This window comes from Carettochelys insculpta, chromosome 5 (genome assembly GCF_033958435.1).
Source record: "Carettochelys insculpta isolate YL-2023 chromosome 5, ASM3395843v1, whole genome shotgun sequence".
Classification (NCBI taxonomy): domain Eukaryota; kingdom Metazoa; phylum Chordata; order Testudines; family Carettochelyidae; genus Carettochelys; species Carettochelys insculpta.
In genome coordinates, this window is record NC_134141.1 from 78,905,228 (window position 1) to 78,929,009 (window position 23,782).

Here is a 23,782-nt window from a genome sequence, read left to right on the forward strand (position 1 = left end):
TTATTTGAAGCATCTGTCTTTGCATTTAGTTTTATTTTTTTCTACGTTTTCTTCACTCTTACCCTGCACAACCTTCCTTCCCTTATTTAACTTGCTTCAGAAACCGCTGATAACCATCAATGATTAGGATTAAAAAGAGATGTCCCAGTGAGCATAATGTTAAGATTCTGACTAAGCAATTCAGTTAGTAAAGTGATTCCAACTTTGTTCAGTACCTCCTTCGTGTCATGCTTAGTGTTATGACAGGGAATAAGAGGTAATTTCTTGCTAATTTCTTTTGGCAACACTTTTCACACTCCAGTATTAGATAACAGTGTGAAAGCAGCTTCCCTCAGTTTTCTTGCAACTGCAGGTGTGGGTTTTTAAAAATGATTTGTCCCTGTTAATTTCTTGTGAGATCTTTGTTATTTTAGTCTAGATGGTGTATAAAAGCTCTTTTGACCTGCAGAAACTGAGCAACCTACTGTTGACATTTACAGAAAATGTTAAATTATTGGGACTTCGTACTTTGCAGCAACTCTCATTTGCTAGTTTGCAGAGGAAAGAACGCTGTACAGAAAATATCTATATTGGAAATGCCTGAGGCCTTGTGAATATATGAGCATGTAAGAACATTTTGCTGTTGAGAATGTGAGGCAGAAACATCTTTTAAAGGTCATGAAGGCTCTCTTTCTTTCTCCCTACTCAGTGGGACTCTCCTTTTTAATTACATTTTCTTATTTTCAGTGTGTCACCTAGAAAAAAGAGAATTTGATTCAATCTCAAGAAAAGAAAAAACATTACAAATCCATAGCAAAGCAGCCCCACAATCTCAATTAACTTCTTTTCCAGCAAAAAAAAGAGGTCCAAATAATTTTGTTCTGTGAACCCCATGCAACACAGAAATTTCAAATAAATGAGGTTGCCAATGGTTTTGCACAAATCATCAGCTGTGAAAAGGTTTGTTAGTTTTTTTTTCACCCTTCGACTTCCCAAATGATATAAATTAATACACAAAACAAAAGTCTTGTCAGCGAATAGGAAAAGAAAATATATCGGCGGAAATTCATGGGTGCTCCATGTAAAGGCTGTATAGGTGAGTGAAAAAATGGTTCTCCAATACCTTACTAATGCTTAAAGATGATATGCTGATAAAGCTTCTGAAGAGTATCTACTGTGCATAACGATCACTAACAGTATAAAACAGTATAAAACTTGTTTCTGGTGTGGCTGAAACAAAACAAACTTAGGAACACAGTTAGTATGTCTCAGGAGACATATTTGATCGACTCAACAGTTCACCATTAAAGTGTTTGCATGGAGTCAGTACAAACTTTGCCTGGAATATTTTATTCAAATTCAGAGGTTGAATAGGGTTGTGCGGATTTAACTGAGGATTGCATTTGGCAACACATGGTTATGTGTATATATCATAGAAACATAGGACTGGAAGGGACCTCGAGAGGCCATCGAGTCCAGCCCCCTGCCCCAATGGCAGGACCAACTACTGTCTAAACCATCCCTGGTAGACATCTATCTAACCTTCTCTTAAATATCTCCAGCGATGGAGATTCCACAACCTCCCTTGGCAATTTATTCTACTGTTTGACCACCCTGACAGTTAGGAACTTTTTCCTAATGTCCAACCTAAACCTCGCTCGCTGCACTTTAAGTCCATTACTTCTCGTTCTATCTTCAGAGGCCAAAAAGAACAAGTTTTCTCCCTCCTCCTTATGACACCCTTTTAGATACCTGAAAACTGCTATCATGTCTCCCCTTAATCTTCTCTTTTCCAAACTAAACAAGCCCAATTCTTTCAGCCTTTCTTCATAGGTCACATTCTCTAGATATTTATCATTCTTGTCACTCTTTTCTGGACCTTCTCTAATTTCTCCACATCTTTCTTGAACTGCAGTGCCCAGAGCTGTACACAATACTCCAGCTGAGGCCTAACCAGTGCAGAGTAGAGAGGAAGAATGACTTCTTGTGTCTTGTTCACAGCACACCTGTTAATGCATCCCAGATTCATGTTTGCTGTTTTTGCAACAGCATCACATTGTTGACTCATATTTAGTTTGTGGTGCACTATAACCCCTAGATTCCTTTCTGCTGTAGTCATTCCTAGACAGTCTCTCCCCAGACCATTTCTCCAATTTATCCAGATTATTTTGAATTATGATCCTATCCTCCAAAGCTGTTGGAACCCCTCCCAGCTTGGTATCATCTGCAAACATAATAAGCATACTCTTTATGCCAATATCTAAATCGTTGATGAAGATACTGAACAGAACCGGTCCTAACACAGACACCTGCGGAACCCCACTTGTTATACTTTTCCAGCAGGATTGAGAACCATTAAGAACTACTCTCTGAGTACGGTTATCCAGACAGTTATGCACCCACCTTATAGTAGCCTCATCTAAATTGTATTTGCCTAGTTTTTTTTTATAAGAAAATCATGTGAGACCCTATCAAATGCTTTACTAGAGTCTAGGTATACCACATCTACCGCTTCTCCCCTATCCACAAGTCTTGTTATCCTATCAAAGACGGCTGTGAGATTGGTTTGACATGATTTGTTCTTTAAAAATCCATGCTGGCTGTTCCCTATCACCTTACCACCTTCCAAGTGCTTGCAGATGATTTCTTTAATTACCAGCTCCATTATCTTTCCTGGCACAGACGTTAAGCTGACCGGCCTGTAGTTTCCTGGGTTATTCTAATTCCCCTTTTTATAGACGGGCACTATATTTGCCCTTTTCCAGTCTTCTGGAATCTTTCCTGTCTCCCATGATTTTCCAAAGATGATAGATAAAGGCTCAGATACCTCCTCTATCAGCTCCTCGAGTATTCTAGGATGCATTTCATCAGGCCCTGGTGACTTGCAAACATCTAATTTTTCTAAGTGATTTTTAACTTGTTCTTTTTTAATTTCAACTTCTGACCCTACCCCTTTCCCAATACTACTGGACTACTTAGTACAGATATGTAAGAATGAACTGTTCTATCTACCAGGACAGGGGTCAGCAATCCCTGGCACATGGGCCAAGAGCAGCATGCCAGAAGCTTTTCATTGGCATGGGCTGGGAGCTGAGCCCCACCCCTCCATCTCCTATGCAGCAGTAGTTGCACCAGTGCCAAATACAAAAGTAAAATGTCCTCTCTATTCATACTTGAAATCCCCCCTATTTATGCATATCAGAACTGTATTAGCTCCTTTGGCCAAAGCATCACATTGGAAATTCATTTTCAGCTGATGTTCACAGTGATGCACAACCTTTTTTAGAGTCAGAATCAGGACCTATCTCATATGGATTAGCCTACATTCTTTGTTCCTAAGTGTAGATGTTTGCATTTATCCATATGGAAATGTATTTTGTTTGTTTGCACCCAGTTTGCCAAGTGAAGCAGATCGCTCTGAAACATTGACCCATCCTTTTCCTCATTTATCACTCCCCTCCCCCAGTTTGTGTGTAATCCACAAACTTTTATCAGGGATGATTTTATTATTATGCTCCTTTAATTCTTTATTAATAAGTCTTATATCAGCTGTTTTAGTCTCTTGCTTCGGATCAGTCTCAGGGTTAAAGTCCTATAAGTACCTGGGTTATCCCATTTACCTTTAAAAAAAATGCTTAGCTTTTTCAGTTTTCTAGAACTTCCTCAGTTCTCCAGTATTTACTGAAAATCAACATTAATAGTCTGTCATTCACTTTTAAAACCCTTAGATGCAAGGCATCTTGACCTTGGGTTTTGCAAATTTTTGAAGTGAATTTAGAACTTTAGTAGCCTGTATGTAACATGCTCTAGAGATGCTATTGGGACAGAAAATGATCACCATATGATGAGATTATATAACCTACTTTCCCCAGATGCAAATGTATTTAATATTTCTGCGTTTTCTGCGGCTGTATTGGTAACGTTCCCATTTCCATCTAGTAACAGACCAATAACATTGTCAGGATTCCTTTTGATTTAATATATGTTATAAAAAAGCAGTTGCCCTTAAATCTCTTGCTTCTGGCCATATTTTTTCTTGGATTCCTTGGATTCCCTTACCCTTTATTTCTAAATTGCAGCCATCTTCGAGTGATCTGTTATAAAAGTTTATTAAACCAGAAAGGACTTCTTTGTTAATTGTGGTTTTTGGGGCATCTAGTAACATGTTCTTAAATGATTCCAAATGATCATTTTCATTTTTCTTATTAAATTCTTCCTCCCAGCTCATTTTGTTCATAATTGTTTTCAGCTTTATGAACCTGGCACTTTTAAATCTTGCTGCAAACATACATCAAAACAAAAGGACAACAAAATTACATAAGATACAAAGAACAACTAAACTCCTAGCACTAGTGACATACAACTGCAGTAGAAGGAAACTTTAGGGTACAAAGTGATTATATGTTTCTTGGTTCTGCCCCTGACACCAAAATGAAATGCCACTCATGAAAGATTTGTGCATGTCCTCGTGACATGAGTGCCCTGTTCTTTCTTCTGTGTGTTTGATCCGCAGTGAAACATACTGACGTTCCCATTGTCATAGTTACATTCCAAAGTCACACACACTTTAAATAGACGCAGTTCACACCTCTCAGAGAATTTTTATTTCAGTTTCTATATAGTCTCATGGGGACATTGGAAGAAAGATTACATCTGGTTCACATTCTGAAGAATTGCTTCCAAATTTTAAGGACGAGAAACCTAATTTTGTTTTTTAATAGAAAGCTGAGATTCTGTATTGCAAGATTCAGCCACCATAAAAGAGTGTAGGCTTGCCACGTTTCAGCAAGGTAGGTCAGTTCATACCTAATCTCCCTAATTTATTACTTTGTTTGTTTAATTGTTGATTGTTTGCTTAACAATGTCAAGATATTACAAGATTATATAATATAACACAGTGAAAATCATCAAAGATTTATATTTAAAATTCCAGTTAACCAACAGTAGCCACTGCCATTATGGTTTTCTGTTCTGCATCAGTGGAAACTTAGTAAACCACTTAACTATGTTTGCTATTCTTTTCATGGACACTTTTGTTTTGGGTTAATCATAAATTGCTATCAACCAAAAATCAGAAAGTTGCCTGTTAAATCTGATTCAGACAAAAGTGGCTTGAGATTTAAATTTTCCTATATGTTGATTCTTTCAATCAGTGGTATGTCTACCTGATTACTTTTACTAAATGAGATGCAAATGGGGGTTGGGGAGTGTGCTGGGGTTTCCAATCTTCCTGCTGACCATATGCTGACAAGCAAGCAGTCCTGCACAGGTGCCAAAACTACCAATCACGATGGTACACATCAGAGCTGTGACTAATAAGGAAAACTAGCCCATCTATAAAGGGGAGAGAACAGAGAGGTAACACTGCCAGGCCAGGCTACTTCTAAGACCATGTCTGCACAGCAGCTTTATTTCGAAATAAGCTGTTCCAGAAGAGATTTTCCAGAATAGCTTATTTCAAAATAGCACATCTGCACATAAAGTCTGTCTATACTTGCATTCCTCTTTCGAAAAAGATATGCAAATGAGGGAAATCAAAAATTCAAATGAGGTGCAGACTTACATATCTGATACCTCATTTGCATATTCTTCTTTCAAAATAAGAAAAGCAGTGTAAACGCAGTTCTTTAGAAAGTAAACACCATCTTCAAAAAAAATGGGAACAAGCATTCTTTTGAAGATGGTAATGTAGACAGGGGCCTTTAAAAAGGACCCCAGACTTTGAAAGGCCCTTCTTCCCAAAACCAAATGGGAAGAAGGGGCTTTGGAAGTTTGGGGGTCCTTTCAAAAGGTCCCTGTATAAATGAGCAGTGTGTGTTTTGAAAGTGTCACTTTCAAAATGCGGGTGGATGCCATTATGCAAATGAGGTGCTGCATTTTCATGGAAGCACCTCATTAGCATCTGCTGAAGTAGCTCATTACCATACCCCTTCCAAAAGGCAGGGGCCAATGTAGCCATGTCTTATGGGAAGTTGAATGCCACTATAATTGGAGACTGTGTGCATGTGTGTGTACTAAGGTAGATCTGCAGTTCTTTACTTCTGTGAAAAAAAATCACAGCAAAACTATTTTCCATATCAGGAGCTAGACCATAGAAGATGTTATAGCACATAATAATTTCCATGGCTGAGGAATTCAGAAAGCCAGAGGGTCTGATATAGATGCAATGTAATACAATGAGGAAATATAATTATGTTCTTCTCACTCTATTGCCTTCTTAAAACCGCATTGTGGCATTTCAATACAAATACAGCAGACATTTGAGTAGTGGGAAATAGTCAGATCTGTATGTGAATAATTCACTCAGCATGCACAAAAGCTATCACAGTTAACAAAATCTCTGAGAGAGAAATTTAATAGAAAATCGTAACTTCATAGCACTCCTCTCTTTCAAGCATGATTGGAACAAACACTATTTCTAAATATTAAAGAATGTAGAAGAAATAATGTCCAGAATGTTCAAAGATGATTTATGGCTTGAGCTGCAAAAGGATCTACACATGGTAAACACCTAGCTTGCGGGTGTTTTGCTACCCAGTAGAATTTGCAACCCTGAGTTAGGTGCCTATGTAGGAATCACAAGAGAAAAGGAGGGTTGTCTTTTTTAAGCTTTTTGGGAAAGGGCACTGAGAGAAACACTGCATATAATATTACTGATCAGACTGCATAGTATTTGTTATGGATTTAGTCAGGACAAGGTAGTTAAGCGTGTCTGTTGCATCAAGTCTTAGGTGGTTTCGCAGGCAGCCACAAGCAGAAAGTTAGGCAGCTATGGGAATAGATCCACACAAAAGCTTATAAACTATTATGCCGGTTTGGGGAATGCATCTGAACGAAGTGTAAGAATTCTGGTTGATGTTATGAAACTATTATTGTGAAATTGTAATAGCATGGACAGCCTCCGCCATTTGCCAACAGGGTCCACTAGTACCTGGACTGTTTCCGAGCTCAGAAAGCTTAAGCCTACACAAGACCCAGTAAGGTGGGTTCCAAATACAGCAGCCTGCTGGGTGTCCAGTCAGAGAGGAAGTTTTACTAGACCCATGTGCATACACAAGCTATGTTTTTGATCTCAGGTATTCATAAACCTTGTCATCACTGTACCTCACAGCCTGGAAATGTGCATCCTTAAGCAGGAAGTTGTGAATCTTTTACACTGTTCTCCATGCTGCTATAGTCTTCCTGATCTCAGTTAGCTATATGATCTCTAGTGCATATTGGTGTTGTTCAGCAAGTGTGTATCCTCTTCAAGCTCATTTTTGTAAAGCAATTCTTGCATCATATTAAGCTTAGAGACTTGTCAACCTGTCCAATTTCTTCTACAGTTACTCACTTCATCTCCAAAGATAGGGAAGGGGTTCCCTTCTGCTCTTGGCAGCCTAATATGCCACCCTCCTCTGGCCTGGCTCCAAGTTTCAACAGAAGAATCTAGCCATTCCTAACCTCCAGCAAAAATAATCAGGCATGTAACTTCCAGCATGATTATCCTGTTGTGTACAGAAATATATGGTGAGTCTAAAAACAACAAGAAGTCCTGTGGCACCTTATAGACTAACATATTTTGGACCATAAACTTTTGTGGGCAAAGACCCGCTTCCTCAGAGGTATGAGGGTGGGAAGGGTTTTCAGAGGAGGATTTAAGGAGAGGGTCTCAGTAAAGGGAGGGCCAGAGCTGACAAGGTCTATTCAGTCAGGGTGGATATGGACTATTTTAGGCAGTTAATGTGGAGTTGTGAACATCAAGAGCAGAGAAACTGCTTTTGTAATGGGCCAACCACTCCCAGTCTCTGTTCAATCCTTGGTCGATGGAGTCAAATTTGCAAAGGAATTGCAGCTCAGAAATTTCTCTGTATATTTTATTTTTGAAATTTTTTGTTGTAGTACTGCTACTTTTAAATCTGTTACTGAGTGTCCAGAGAGATTGAAGTGTTCTCGTATAGGTTTTTGTATATTACCATTCCTGATTTCTGATTTATGCCTATATATTCTTTTTCTAAGAAGTATAAATGGACATAAACTTTCAAAAACAATACACTCATCATCAAAACATAATGGCCATAATATTACAATTCTTTTAGAAAGTTTTTTTATTACATTTTGATCGCAAGATGATCATTTTGTCTCAAGCTGTTGAGGATTATGTCTCAGATTTCAGCATTAGAATGTCAAGTGTCAAATTTACCATACTTGTCCTGACTGCAATACGCTGTGCTGTACTTGAATGTACCCACAGTAAATGATTTGTTTACTTCAAGCTCTTGCTGAGATATGTATGTTTCTGATTTAATAATGGACTTCCTACAACAAAGCACATAATGGTGTGGAGAATAAATCTGGTACATTGGGGACACCAAATGTATTTGTAGAGTAATTTAAAAATAAGCTTTAATAATGTACTTTTTAATGAAACTGAGATTCTGCACACTTGAGTTACAACACTTTTATTCATAATGGGTTCACTGTACTGCATACAAAACTGAAATCCCCTACTTCTCGTTATTTCTTACCAGTTTTAGGAACACTGATACCAGTTACTACAAACACTCAATAGCAATGCAAGTAATGCCAGCAGGAAGGTAAATTGGTTTCCATTGCCTATCACTTTTTTCACTTTTCTTATGTCCCAATCACCTCAGAGGATACATCGCCTGAAGCTAAAGGTACTGTCACTATAGGAGCAGATCACAAGTGCTATTTAAGCACCACAGTCATTAAAGTATATTAAATTATGGGTCATAAAAGAGTTGTCTTTACAACTTCAAAACGTTTAGAGATTTTTCAAAAGCAGTTTATTCATATTAGCCATATTTTGAAACTTATATATGGACTTGAATAAATAGATTAATTTTCAGGACTTTTCATAGAGAACATACAACTATTATAAATGTCAGACAATGTTAATTTCTGTCCTTAGGATAAACGTGAAGAAAGATAGAAATGCAGGGCTGGAAAATAATCTTGAGTGGTCATGAAACAGGACTCTAACTGAAACAGGGTAACAGGGGCAGCCATTCGGGACACAGAGCTGGGACGCAAACATGGGATGGAACAGGATGAGACCCAAAGGGTTCAGCTCCACCAGGACTGGTTTTAGCAGCATCAGCTGGAGCCCAGGGTTCTCAGTGCATCCCTGCTCCTACAGGATTGCAGGATTATAGATGGGTGGGAAGAGCCAGGTAGGCCAGGGACTGCCTGATGCCTCAGCACCCTAATCCTGTTTGCCTGCAGACATGAGGTAGGAGGTCAAGCCCTGCTGCAGTCCTGGAACTGGAGGAGCTCTCTCTAGCTGCTGTAGCCTCAGGGCACTGGGAGTTCTCACTCCACACTGTGCCCGGTCCCATAACTTTCTCAGTCATGGACTGGGCTTGGCTGAGAATCATGTGGTATTTTATAAAAAAGGAGCAGGGTCCAGGGAAGATATGGTGTGATAGGGCAGCAAGAAGAGAAAGGGCTGGGGCACGGTGAAGTGGGGAGAGGAAGTGAAAGGAGACAGGTAAAGAGGAAGATAGAGAATTGGTCAGGAGAAGCAAGAACAGAGCAAGTGGCATCCCCCCAGCAGGAGCAGCAACAGCTGCTGCCCCAGACCAGCTATACTGTTGCAGCAGCCAGTCCAAAATGGCTGCTAGCAGAAGCTTGGCCTCCCCCATTAAACAGGCCTGTGTCTTCCCCCCTCCACAGTACCCAGCAGCCCAGGAATCCCTTCAGATGTGGTGGAAGAGCTAGAGAACTAAATGAATTGGCTTCAGCGTGTACGGAGCTATATATAAGAGCATCCCCTTCCCACCCCCTGGCCAACACAGCAGTCAAATACTCCTATGGCAGCCAAGTTTGGAGTGAATTTTGTGTGACTGGCACCACAGGGCTGGGCAAGGGCAGACGGGAGAAGTAAGGAGTGGTTCCACTCTGCACACAAAGGCTGTTTCCATACATGCCACTTTTTCCAAAAACACCATGCTAATGAACGGCCTGGAAAATGCTAATGAGGCATGGATGTAAATTTCTGGCACCTCATTAGCATACAGTTAGATGGTTCAGAGTCTGGAAGAAGGTCTTCTGGACTCCAAACAGCATGTAGAAGTGCACCCCCTGGGGGATCTCTGGAAAAGGAAATCCTCCTTCCAGAAGCCCCTTCTTCCTGAAAATGTTCACACCTCCACATTAACATCTGACAATGAGCCACATCCCCCCTGACCGAAATGACTTGTTTTCTCCTCTCTTGATGTTCACAACTGCACATTAACTGCCAATAAGGGGTCATATCTACCCTTAACTGAATAGACCTTGTCAGCTCTGGCCCTCTCCTTTACTGAGTCCCCTTAACGCTAACCCTATTTTGTTTCAGAAAGGAGGGTTCTTCAAAAACGGTGTTTAATTTTGAAGGAATCCCATCTACACAGCTGATTTTGCTTTCAGAAAAGTCTATTCTGGAAACGCCATCACACGAGCTTATGCAAATGAAGTGCAAGTTTTGTAAACCAGCACTTCATTTGCATTTCTGATCATATTCATTTTCATTCTGCTTCTGAAAGTGGAATGTAGTGTAGACACACCCACAAGGAATAGGTGCTATTCTGGTTCTTAACAGTACCTATTTTCAAAATAAATCACTTGCTATTTTGAAACAGCATATGTGTAGTGTAGACAGCAAAGTTATTTCAAAATAACAGCTGTCTGAAAATAATTCAGCTGTGTGACCGTAGTCATATTGTCCTAATTTGGTTGGTTGCAGTTGCACTATCCCTACTAACACTGGTTTTCAAAGGCCATGTCTAGAAGAAAGAAAGCTTAAATTCATTATTTGTTCCCATTCTTTAGTTTTTAATAATATATTTAGATATTGTGCTTTTCATCAGTGGAGACCAAAGGCCTTCACAATCTTTAATTTATGTATCTTCACAATGATCTCTGAGATAAGGTATGTTAGAGAAAGGTATTGCTACGCTTGAGCACGATATTCTTATGTAAGCAGTAGTTTGTTTAATTTCAGCTGTACTTGTGATATATCGGTTATTATGGTTAGATGGTCAGAGTGTAAGGCTAAATTTCTTGACAGATGAAAGAATCTCTATCTTTTAGGAAAAAACAAAAAACAAATAGAAGAGGCTGGATTACTCTTCTGGGCCTGGGACCAAAGGTAATAAAAAGGTCAAAGAAGGCAGAGTGTCAGCAAGTCCACAAGCATTGGACAAGGATCTGAACTGGTATAGATGTAGAAAAATGACAATGGAATGAGCCTTCCAATGACATAATTTTCATTGCCTTCAATAGGGTGAGAATTTTATCTGGAATCTTCAGACCATAGTCACAATATCGTTAGCACTTGTTATTGACAGAGATTGGGAAATGATTGACAAGGCTGTAAATGTCAAGAATGTTTCTGAGTCAGGGACTCATGACTATTGAAGATGACTGCTGCCCTGTCTTCAAGAAGATAAACATAAACAATTCTTGCTTTTATGATCTTTTGATATCTTATAGCTACATCTACACGAAAGGGTTTTGTCAACAAAACTCGCAGAGCATCCACACTAAAAATACATTCTGTCGACAGTAAATCAACAGAATGTGGCACTTGTGTCAGGAGACATCTGCCTCTCCAGCACAAGGACAAAAAAGGCACGTGGACACTCCTGGGGGGTCCTCTGTCTGCAGACAGGACTTCCAGGTCACCAGGCAGCCTTGTCTGCTGTGCTTCTGGCTGGCCATTCTTTTGAGAGAGAGCCTGGCAGGCTGGCCGCTGTCTTTCAACAGTGTGGATCAACAGAGCGATCCAGTTTCATGGGTGGCCATGATCTGTTGGCAGAAGTTTTTTCACAACGTATCTTTGACAGTAACTTCTGTCAACTGATTGCTTTAGTGTAAACATAGCTTATAAACAAATATCAACTAAAGCAAATGTCCTAGTCAAACAATATTGGCATAGAAATATTGAAATATAGAAATGTTGCAATATTGGCACAGAAAATTGCTAGCCCAGAAACAAACTTGAATCTTTATGAAAATGTTCATAGATTTTTTTTCCTCACCCATAATACCCAAATAAAAATTAAAATATTTTCCATCAGGTGAAAGGGCAAATAGAATTTAGCTGCAGCATAACAATGATAAAATTGTAAGTTGGGCCACTTACATTTTTTCTACTTTTTATGCTTTGTAAGCCTGGTTGATCCTGAAAGCAAGTATGCATGAGCTTAACTCACCCCAGTATGGGAGAGTCTTCAGAGTCATGGCTTTATTCACTACACTACTTTTTTTGCCTTTTGGAATATTATGCAGGAGGTTCTTTCCAGACTTTATGCTCTTTTCTCTTCGATAGTATTAAAGAAAGCATTGTTGTGCACATAGCAAAGCCTGGTGACAAAGCCTTTGAAACTCCTCAGTGACTATCATTGTTAAAATAGAATGGCTAGATAGCAGAGAGAAGAGATAAAATCAAAATCATGTAAATGGATGTTACTTTGTAAAGGACTGAGACTACAGGAGCTTCTCATATTGTACTGAATGTAATGAATAAGAACCTGTAATCCCAGTGACACTTGTTTAGTTGTGAACTAAAACTAATTAAAAAGATGATTGTTCAGGTAATCATTAGAGATTTGAAAAGCAATTAATAATATTGGTCTATGGAGCTTTCCAGAAAAAAGACAGGCCTCGACTAGTGTCAGCTTCCATATGTTATGAGAACTTAATAGTGATGTTCAATGACTAATGGAACTACCATGATTCAACAATTAATTTGCACAGATTTTTGAAACAGAGCTGAGCTTTACCCCTCTTCTCATGCTCATACACATACAGTAAACAATGCCAGATGAATTATGTTGGTGCTCTCTGTAGATCAGGGGTTGGCAACCCCCTGGCATGCATGCCATTCTCCGCACGTGAGCTGACAGAGAGGGGAGACATGGCCCTGCCCCACCTCTAGCACGTAGCCTGGTAGTGGGGCAGAACTTGGGGCTGGGGTTCGAGCTCTGTTGTGGATTCTCCACTACTGCATGGGGCCCAGGGACAGGGCTGGTGCCCCTGCCACAGCATGGGGCCAAAGCTGGAGCCAGGGCCCCTGCAGAAGTGCAGGGCTGGTCCTGCAGCACATGGCTCCCACTGTGCAGTCCCCATCCTATCACAGCATCTTGCCGTGCTGTGGCATGGGGCTAGGACTGGAGCCTGCAGTGTGGGGCATGACCCCCACCATGGCACAGGGTCCTCTCTGTGGCTCCAAACACATCATAGGGCTGGAGCGCGTGGTGCGGGCTGGAGCCCCTGCTCATGCACAGGGCAGTACTCTCAGAAGCGCGGGGCCCCAGCTAGACTTTAAAAAGTATCACCAGCAATCAGACCATACAGGAAAGTCAAAAAGTCACATTACTGCTCTCCAGCTCAGAAAGATTGCTGACCCCTGCTGTAGACATTAAAATATAGTCACTTTAACACTGTCATGTCGGGACTGGGAAACGGGAATTCCTTGGAATTCTCGGTTTTCTTCATGTTGGAACTTGTGATCCTATATGAAGTCATGACCTTTAATTGCTTGCAAGTTAGACAATGTATGCTGGCCTCAAACGCTCATAATATATTGAATACACTGTGTATGCTACATTTGCAGTTTAGATAAAGTAAGGGGTTAGAAGGCTCATGTTTAGAAATTATAAAACAAGATGTAGGACAAGGCAAACTTACATCTGAAAAAACATGATATATATATATATATATATATATATATATATATATATTTTGCAAGGATAAGAACGTTCCATGTACTCTGTATGCTCCGTGGATGATATAGTAACCCAGAATGAATTTCTGTTCAAATAGATATATTGCCCCATAATAAAAAATCATTATTATATCATCATAACAGATACTAAATTTCCCTTAAAAAGACTCTTAGGTTTACTCTGCAGGAGCCATTATATAGCAACGTAAAATTGAATTCATCTATATGCTCAGCAACAAAAAAATAAGGCAGTCCCTGCTGGTGAGGACTCCTGCAGATAGCAAAGTCACTGCTAAAGAGCACATTCATGTATCTTTAGCTCACACAGTGGGTAAAAGAAAATCTAGATAACCTTTGTACTAGCTTGGGCAATTAATGCAGTCAAGAGAGACCTGCTAACACATTTAAAGTGAAAAATTTGCCTGCAGTCTGTTTTTTCACCTCCTGAGCAGATAATCTGCTATGAACACATGCTGTTAAGTAGTCCCCCAATATTTTTTTGTTGTTTCAAATTTCCAGTAGTCAGGCAAGCATAACATTCTTATTCTAAAAGCAGGTGTTATATTTATAGCAACTGGTGGGAGAGGTGAATTTTTGTACTGTAGTTCTCCTTATGACAGCTTCATAAAAAAACATCATGGGTAATTTTCTCTATGTATTCCATGGAGTAGCCATGTATTAGACAATTATAGTGTGGTAAAAAGACATTCAAATGGAACTGGTTACCCATAATTTGACATACTACAATCCTTAGTCCATCATTATCCTATGTGTATTTTCAAATATGTCTTTGATCCACTCAGCTACATACAATGAACCAAATTAATTTCTCAGATTATTTCTAAATCATAACAGTCTGGTGTCCTCTCCTGATAAAAACTCTATCACCCTATGCATTAGAATGGGTTCCTGAAATTTGACAGATGGGTGGCTCTACTATCAGGGATGAAGATTTTTCTGGTCCCTCCAGGAAAATTTGGAAAAAATTGTAAGCCTCTGAAAAAAATTTGCCCGTGCTTCATAGCTAAAAGCTCTAAGGCTATGTCTATAGTACAGTGATTTGTTGACAAATGTTACTGTTGGAAGAGATCTTCCAATAGAATTTCTGTTGACAGATTGTGGTCATACATGAAAGCAGATTGAAAAAAGCGATTTGCTCTGTCGACAGAGCAGCAGGACTGCCCGGCTGCTCTCTTGGCAGAACAACCAACCAGAAGCACGACAGAGAGGGCTGTCCGGTGTCCTGAATGCCCTGTCTGTTGACAGAGGGCCCCCAGAAAGCATCCACATGGCTTTTTTGTCAACAGCTTCTGCTGAGAAAGGCATCATGCCTCGTGGGGGAGCGGCAGAAGTCTCTTTTTCTGTCAATGTTACTCATTTTTAGTGTAGATGCCCCATGAGGTTTGTTGACAAAGTGCCATGTTTGTCGAAAAAACTCTCTAGTGTAGAAATAGTTTAAAGGTCCATTGTACATTGTGCAGCGGATGATGCAGCAGGTGAACGACAACTTGCTTTGAAATTGCAGCTTTAGAGCGGACTGATGGTGAACATTGAAATTAAAAGCAGGTACACCCTTTCTTTTGCTCCCTCGGTTAAGCCTGTCTATCTGGATATCACAGAAGAGGAAGCAGCCTGATTAAATGCAGAGGAGCCAAGAGCCAGAGCTCATCTGCAAAAAAAAATAATATGACCATAAGACCATATCATAATGAAAGGGCACAAGGGAACCAAATTCTGGCTTTTCCTAACTTCTGAGTGTTTGACAGTGCAACCTTACGAGTGGCCTTTTGATATAATTTTTGTGTAATTAATACAGTCAAAACTTGGGGGGAAGCCATTGTTGTTCAAGTAATGAAATATTTTCTTTTGCTGTGAATACTAGATTGCTTGAGGTGCACCAGATGACTTTCTTTTCCTCTTCTGAAGATATTAAAATTCTGCAGCTGTGTCTAGACTAGTCCTGAACTTCGAAGGGGGGCTGGTAATTAGGGTGTTGGAAGATTACTATTGAAGTGCTGCGGTGCATTAGGCAAAATCTCCCCTGTGACAACTTTGAAGTGTGGCCCAGTCCTTCACCCCTCACTGCCCCACACCTGGTGTGGAGGGGTGTGACCCCTGCCAGGTCTGGGTCACCACATCCCCTTGTCTGGGGTCCCCTTCAAGGCCAGGAGGGGGTCGGGAGGACTGGCAAATATGGCTGGGCTGGCTCTGGAGCCCCGCAGTCCTCCCCAGTGGGATCCAGTGCAGGGGAGCCACCAGGAGGGACAGCAGGTAGAGCAGTGTGGGGGTGGCAGCTTGTCCACGATCCACTCCAGGGACCCTGTGATGCAGTCGAATGGCCACATGAAGGACCTCCAGACCTCCTTGTGCCAGGCCAATGGCTGCTCCTCCAACTGGAGGCAACGGTCTGCCACCTCCACCTGATGCCAGAGGGTGGCAAGGACCTGGGGGTCAGCAGCCTCTTGTGTCTGGCTCTGGTGGTGGGGGGCCGGTCCCGGTGGTGGTCCCTGCACTGGCTAGCTGCCACGCTGCAATGTGCCCAGTGGGCTGGCTGGCACAATGGACACTGCTGCACTGTCAGGGCCCTTGGATGGTGCGTCTGTGGATGGGGGTGGAGAGAGAGGACAGCCGTTAGTACGGGGCCCGTGGGTGCTGGGTCCCCTTCCCCTGTTCCCTGGCCAAGGGAGTGGTGTCCCTGTGGGCAGCCCCCTTTGGGTGTTCAGCCCCACCCACCCCTCCTCCCCGAGGATGGGGCATGGCACTGTCAGTGGGAGCAGGTGCTGATGGGCCCTGGGGGCCATGCTGCTGTCGGGGGGCCATGGTGGGCTAGGGTCAGCTGGGAGTGTGGAGGAGCCCCCAGTTGTGTCCCATGCCCCCTCCCTGTAACTTGGGGGGGTGCACCCTGTGGGGGGTACATACCTGAAGGTCCACTCCCACAGTCGGGACACCAGAGCCGTGTCTACATGTGCAAGCTACTTCGAAGTAGCAGCACTAACTTCGAAATAGCGCCCGTCATGGCTACACGTGTTGGGCACTATTTCAAAGTTGAAATCAATGTTAGGCGGCGAGACGTCGAAGCCACTAACCCCATGAGGGGATAGGAATAGCGCCCTACTTCGAAGTTGAACATCGAAGTAGGGCACGTGTAGATGATCTGCATCCCGCAACATCGAAATAGCGGGGTCCGCCATGGGGGCCATCAGCTGAGGGGTTGAGAGATGCTCTCTCTCCAGCCCCTGCGGGGCTCTATGGTCATCGTGTGCAGCAGCCCTTAGCCCAGGGCTTCTGGCTGCTGCTGCTGCAGCTGGGGATCCATGCTGCATGCACAGGGTCTGCAACCTGTTGTCGGCTCTGTGGATCTTGTGTTGTTTAGTGCAACTGTGTCTGGGAGGGGCCCTTTAAGGGAGCGGCTTGCTGTTGAGTCCGCCCTGTGACCCTGTCTGCAGCTGTGCCTGGTACCCTTATTTCGATGTGTGCTACTTTGGCATGTAGACGTTCCCTCACAGCGCCTATTTCGATGTGGTGCTGTGCAACGTCGATGTTGAACATCGACGTTGCCAGCCCTGGAGGACGTGTAGACGTTATTCATTGAAATAGCCTATTTCAATGTCTCCACATCGAAATAGGCTACTTCGAAGTAGGCTTCACGTGTAGACGTAGCTCAGTTGGGCAGACACCTGGCTGGAGCTCCAGGAGGGGAAGTCTATTTGGAGCTCCCCATCTCTGGAGCCCTCCTCTGTTGTCCCGAGGGTTGGCTCCTCCAGGGGCCCAATTGTGCTGGGCTGTTCTCTGGCTGGACCCCTGGTCTGAGGCCTGCTGGGTCTCCTTGGCTGTGTTGTCAAGGATGGTTGGGGGGAGGAAGTATACTGGAGGGGCCCAGGAGTTCCTTGAGCTCCCTGTAATAGGGACAAGTGGCGGGGCCGGGGGGGGGCAGCCCCAGACTAGCTGGCCATGTCCCAGGCCCAGGCATAATCCTACCACCACTCCTTGACTTTACTCCTGACATGGTCAGGATTGAGGGCAGGGTGACTCCAGGTGGCCAGGCCCTCGGCCAGCTGGGTGAACACTTCTGTGTTCTGCCACTTGCTCCCCATTACTTGGAGCACCTACTCCTCACCCCTGAGTCCCAGTAGGTCTCGCAGCTCAGAGTCAGTCCAGGAAGGGCCCCACTGCCTCTCCCCCCTCCTCTCGGCTGGATGCCTGGGAGCCCCGGGTGCCCTGGGGTGGAGCTCTGGGAGCTCTCAGAGGGCTGGCTGGTAGTGGGTGGGCAGCTCAGGGCCTCTTGAGGGCATGCAGGGCTGGCATGTGTGGGTGCTGCTGCCTGCATGCTCTGAAGTTCTTGCCACAGGAAGTCCGGGTTGGTGGCGCTTTAGTGATCATAGAGCCCCACAGGGGATGGACAGCACTTCTCAATCCCTCAGGTCATTGCTACCTTGGAGACCCTCGCTATTTCGAAGTTGCAGATCACAGATTGTTTGAAAACACAGATTGTTTACACACACCCTACTTCGATGTTCAGCGTAGAAGTAGGGCTCTATTCCCACCTTCTGATGGAGATAGTGATTTCGAGGTCTCGCCACCTAATGTTGATTTTAACTTTGAAGTAGTGCACGGTGTGCGTGGACATGACGCACATTACTTTGAAGTTGGGCTGGCTACTCTGAAATAGTTGGGTAGTGTAGATGTGGCTTGTAGAAATCATTTTAAACCATTGCCTTCTCAGGCTTGGTCTAGCTAGCAACTCACATAGTATAACTACACCCTTAGGGTGTGGAAAATCTTCTCAGAGTGATGGCATATGTAAGCTAACGCTAGAAGCCCAGAGTAAGTAGTGTCTTCTCTGAAGTATTAAATCAATATAGTCACATTGGCACAGCATTTTAGAGATAGACAAGCTCTCTGTTACCAGCCACTCAGTATTCATAATTTTCCAAAGTTCCATACAGTTCTCTTTGTAAATAAGACTCTCATATCAGATAGCCCTCAGTCTTCTTCAGTGAAACTGCCTGATTTTAAATTCCTTTTTGCAGATTGTTTTTGCTTATTATAGGGAAAAAAGAGGGCAGCAAATAACTTAAATCATTAAACTTTTGTAAAGTGAAGTATTGCCCATAAAATACAGGGGGCAGTGGAAATTGGAATCTTGAGTTTGGCTCCAGAATACTGAAACAAAGTAGCAATAACAGGTGTTTATTTTTTTCCGTTTCAAAGTTTATGGAAACACTATCAGCTCTGTTTAACAGATGGGTTACCTAGCACCAGAGTTCTGCAAAAGTCTTGTGCATAGCAATTAGGGGAGTTAGGATTCAAAGTTAAAACTTTTCGAGTTTTTTGACATGCTCTTTATCCCACATTGCAGCTACAATAATCAAATAAGAAGGGCAAATTTCCCCCAGTTATCTCCCCTGATCTCGAGGGAAAAAAGCACTTATAGTTATGTGGTATTTCCCTCAGGCTTATGCAAGTTTTAGGGTTGTTTTGTTGAGCCCATTAAAAGCTTAAATTGACAAAAGCAGTGTGTAAGTGAGATCTGATTGCATTTTTTACCCATAACATTTATTGAAATGATGCACAGAACAGTCAAATAAATCATGTGAGACAAACTTGTTTTGATGGAAGATAGGAATTTCACTGAGGTTACAAAATGGTTATAGCAAAAAAGATGTTTTGACTGTTACATTCAAATGAAAGCAAGGAGGAAAAGCATTTACCATATGCAAATATTGCTATAACCTAGAAAAAGACAAGAGCCAAAGACTCTATGAAGAACACTCATGACTGCATTACACTACTGTATTCAGAAAGGTGCTCAGATACCGTGGTTATAAGTTACAGTACAAAACTCTAAAATAAACAGACACAAGAACAGTTGACAAGACACAAGACACAGCTGACAGCCATTACCATGATGGTGTACTAAAACCCTCCCAGGTGTGTCAGTAATTATCTCACCTCATTCCTCCCTATCATTCTCTTTTTGCTTCTGTCCTAGAAGCATCCAGTTTAACCAGCCAGGACAAATCTAATCTTGAAGCACGTCACTGCAACTGCTTTGGAAAGCTAAAAATAATAGGGTGTACTGTACTTGTATTTTCCAAGGCTGTCAGGCACAAGTTGAATTTTCTTACTTTCTCTATTCCTTTCTCTCCATCCTTTTGTATGCATTTGTGGTGTTTTGGCTTCAGAAGAAGCTGGATTGGACTGAAACACCAAAATCGCAGAGATGCCATCTAAATGTGATCAACTTTCTGCCCCCAGCAAGGGCATTAAATATCATCAGAGAGATAGTCAGGAAATGACTTTATTCTATGACTGGCTCATAACAAATAAGGGCTGTGTCTACAAAAGACACACGCAAATGGGGAAAATCAGAAATGCAAATGAGGTGAAGATTTACACATCTGGCACCTCATTTCCATATTCTTTTTTTGAAAGAAGAAAAGCAGTGCAGATGCATCTTTTTCACCATACGAAAAAGGGAAGAAGAGTTCTTTCAAAGATGGAGTTTACTTTAGAAAAAGCCATGTCTACACTGCTTTTCTTTCGAAAGATGTTCTTTAAAAAGAAGAATATGCAAATGAGGTACAAGATACGTAATTTTTTTTTGCATTTTCAATTTCCCTCATTTGCATGCCTCTCTTGAAAGAGGAATGCAAGTGTAGACACAGCCAAGGAGAAAAGAGAATAATGGATGTTGGTGCCATGGAGGTATACTTCATTTTTGAAACTGTAAATATTTTAACTGTTCCTGCTTTCATCTAGTGCATTTAGTGAAATTTAATAATAAAAAAGGGTGACAAATCAAAACCATAACTGGAGTCCAGCAGTGAAATAACCAACCCTTGAAAAATTGTATGTATTGTGGCAATGGAAAAAAAACAGAAAATAAATCTACATTGGAGTGTTGTGTGTGTGTGAGAGATTTCCAGCTGACATACCTGCACTAGCGTGAGTTAACATGCTAAAAATGGCAGTATAGCTTGTGGGCAGGGCAGTGATTTGAGTTATCTGTCGGCATACCTGGATACTGAGCTTCTTGGGCACACATTTAAGCAGCTCTCTCAAACTTCTGCCTCTTGCACCCTAGCTGCCTTGCTATTCATAGTGTGCTTGCTCAAGCAGAGCTGGAGTGGGAATTATGTCCCCAGTGCCAATATAGATGTAGCCATAGGGTACCTCACAATGACATGCTTTTAAAATTTCTTGGAAAGATTTTTCCTTTCACTCGCACCAGTGTAACTCCATTGACTTCAGTGAGGGTTACTGTGGGTCTGCCGTGCGTAAGTGAGATCACAATCTGGCCTCTTGTTAGATTCCCACCACCACAGGTGCCAACTCCATGGCTGTTCCAGGACTGGAGCACCTACAAGGAAAAATTGGTGGGTGCTGAGCATCAGCCCTCCTTCATTCACCACCCCATGCTTCCCACCCACCATAATCAGCTGTGTCACAGTATATGGGGAGAAGAGATGAGGATGAAGGGTGCAGCGCTGTTTGAGGAGGGGGTCCAAATGGGCTGAAAGAGAGAGGATGCAGGTGGGGCCTTGACAAAAGGGGGGTAGTGGTAGCAGGACCTCAGGAAGAGATAGGATCCAGCACCCATGCTGCACTGTTGAAAGTTGCCACATCTGCCCACCACAGTCTCATCACCGAGTCTGCCAACAATATGCAAATAGGTGCTAAGAGCACAAAATTATGTCATCTGATAATACAGAAACTGTTTGAAGTTCAGGATTCCCTGTAAACGGAGTGCTTTGGTGGCCACCCAGGAGAGATTTAGGTACTGCCCAGCTAATTAGCAGAGCACCCACAGCTACCCACAGTTAGCACACGTGTTTCTATTGATGGTGCACATGTCTCAGTGCACATAATTTATCCTGCATATGGATGGAATAAATTAAAGGGAACATTTCTAGAGTCCTTTTTCATATTACAGGATTTTCTTTATCACTAATCTGTAAAAGTTATTGCAATATGTCTTTTTAAGTGACTGTAACCAGCCTTAGATTTCCAGTGAAGGTACATTATTTGTAACTACTATTTACAGCAACATTAGTAACAATTGTATGGTGCACTGGAAATAGCATTAAAATTGCAAGCTATCACTTTAAAATTCAAGGGACTGAAGTTTATTCTTGGTGGCTAGGGGAGGTATACATGGCAGCATTCTTGTTCTATAAAACACCAACTGATGTGCTTTGAAATATGTTTGGCAACTATAGTTTAGCTGAGAAGTTCTTTCCAGGCAACAGTCCACTACTCATTTCAGAGGATTTTCAGCAAAAATTGTGAAACTATGCAACATCACATACCATCATCCCACGTCAAATGGATTGGCACATTGTTTTGGGTCAATGTTGAAACAAGCATTAGACAAAAATAATGGGAGACCCCTGCCATATCACATTGCATTTTTTGTTTTGTTTTATGATGGTTCTTCCTCCCAGTCTAGCATTCAGAACACCACAGAGTTGCAAGGGTTTTTTTGTTTTGTTTTGTTTTTAAGTCATCAGTTATGTCTTCGATGTGGTTCACTTAGGACAGACTTACTGATACACTTGACAAAAGGATAGCAAACAGTGAAACACTCAACATTAACAACCCTGGTCTTCCTGCCTAAAGCACAGTGTTGGTTTAAAAAATTACAGGAAAGGGATGAAGTGGAAAAGCGATGAGAAAGCAGACCATGGGACATATTTAATGGAGCTAAAAGGGGGGATAATGCAAGAGGCACATTGATTAATTGTGACCAGGTGAAGTCCAGTATGGTTAAGGAAGAGACTTCTGAAGTTAGTAAAAACAGGGCTTTTTTCTAGGAAAAAAAAAGTTGCTGGAATTGCCCTCAGCCCTAAACGCCCCCACCTGCCCCCCATGCTTAACCCCCTTGTATCTCTGAACTACTCCCCATCCCCAGCCTTAACCCCCTCACACCCTCAAACCATCCCCAGACTTAAGCCCCCGCCACAGCCCCAAACCTCTCCAAGGCTTAACCCCTTCGCAGCCCAAAACCAACCCCAGGCTTAATTCCTTGCAGCCCCAAACCATGCCTCCCTCCAAATCAGGATTCACTTACTTACCCAGGAGCTATGCATGATGCTACTCTCCACTGCTTCTTTTCTGGCTGCCATCTCCTCTTCACCACAGCTACGTATCTTCCCACAGCCCTCTTATTCCCACCATATACAGAGTGTCAGGGCAGCCCCCTGTGCCTTGCTGCACTGAAAGAGTAGGAGTCAATTTAATTGGTTTAACAGCTGGATCCATCCTGCCAGCCATTAAACCAATTAAATCGAGTACTACTCTTTCAGTGTTGAAGGCAGGGACCTGGAGGAGTGAGTAGCAACAGCGTTAGGAGCCACAAAGGCTCTTTAAAGAGCCACAAGTAGCTTGGAGACACCCAGAAGGCTTCCAAAATGGTGGTGCCAGGGAACTTAGCCCCAGCTGCCACTGTACTGAAGGGAGGACAGTTTGCCTTCCTTCACATTCAAATTAGATCCTACACATTTGTTTACCTTGTGAGTCAAATCTACCTTTTTTTTTTAATATGGAAGAAAATGTTTTTTGTTCTGTTGTAGACCATAAAGTAAGTGAACTGCTTATGTACAATCAAAGAATGTATTAGGATTCTGCAGCTTCTTGTATTGTCTTCAGTCAGCTCTTGAGTATGTTCTGCTACCAGTTTGAGATATCCAAAGGTATGTCTATATTTGCCAGATGTTCAACGCGTCACAATCAATCTTCCAGACTGCAGTTTTGCTGTGTGTGAAGATGCAGCAAAATCGATCTCTCTGGGCTCAGACATGGACCCTGGTACTCCACGCTATCATGTGGAGTAAGGGACGTCAACACAAGCTCGAAGCGCTCTGATCTACACTAGAGCAGAAAGTCGATTCTGATTCTAGCTATGCTAATGGCATAGCTGAAATTGCGTAGCTGCAATCGACTTTCTGCCCTAGTTGAGACCAGGTTCTACTTTCAGAGCTTATGGGAGGTGACTGCTCTCAAATGCTTATTGGGTACATGACAGCTGGGAGCCAAGATTGCAGCTCCAAGTTTCCCTACTGCATTCATTGGTGATGATATACAGTA

The 23,782-nt window shown here is 42.3% G+C and overlaps 1 long non-coding RNA gene across 1 annotated transcript in view; it reads left to right on the forward strand.

The window, feature by feature from the left end:
- The first annotated feature begins 4,630 nt into the window (after positions 1-4,630).
- Positions 4,631-23,782, forward strand: part of LOC142013220 (uncharacterized) — a 78,762-nt gene continuing 59,610 nt past the window's right edge. Inside the window, exon 1 of the long non-coding RNA XR_012645586.1 lies at positions 4,631-4,769. This is a non-coding gene — a long non-coding RNA (uncharacterized LOC142013220). The remainder of the gene's footprint in view (positions 4,770-23,782) is intronic.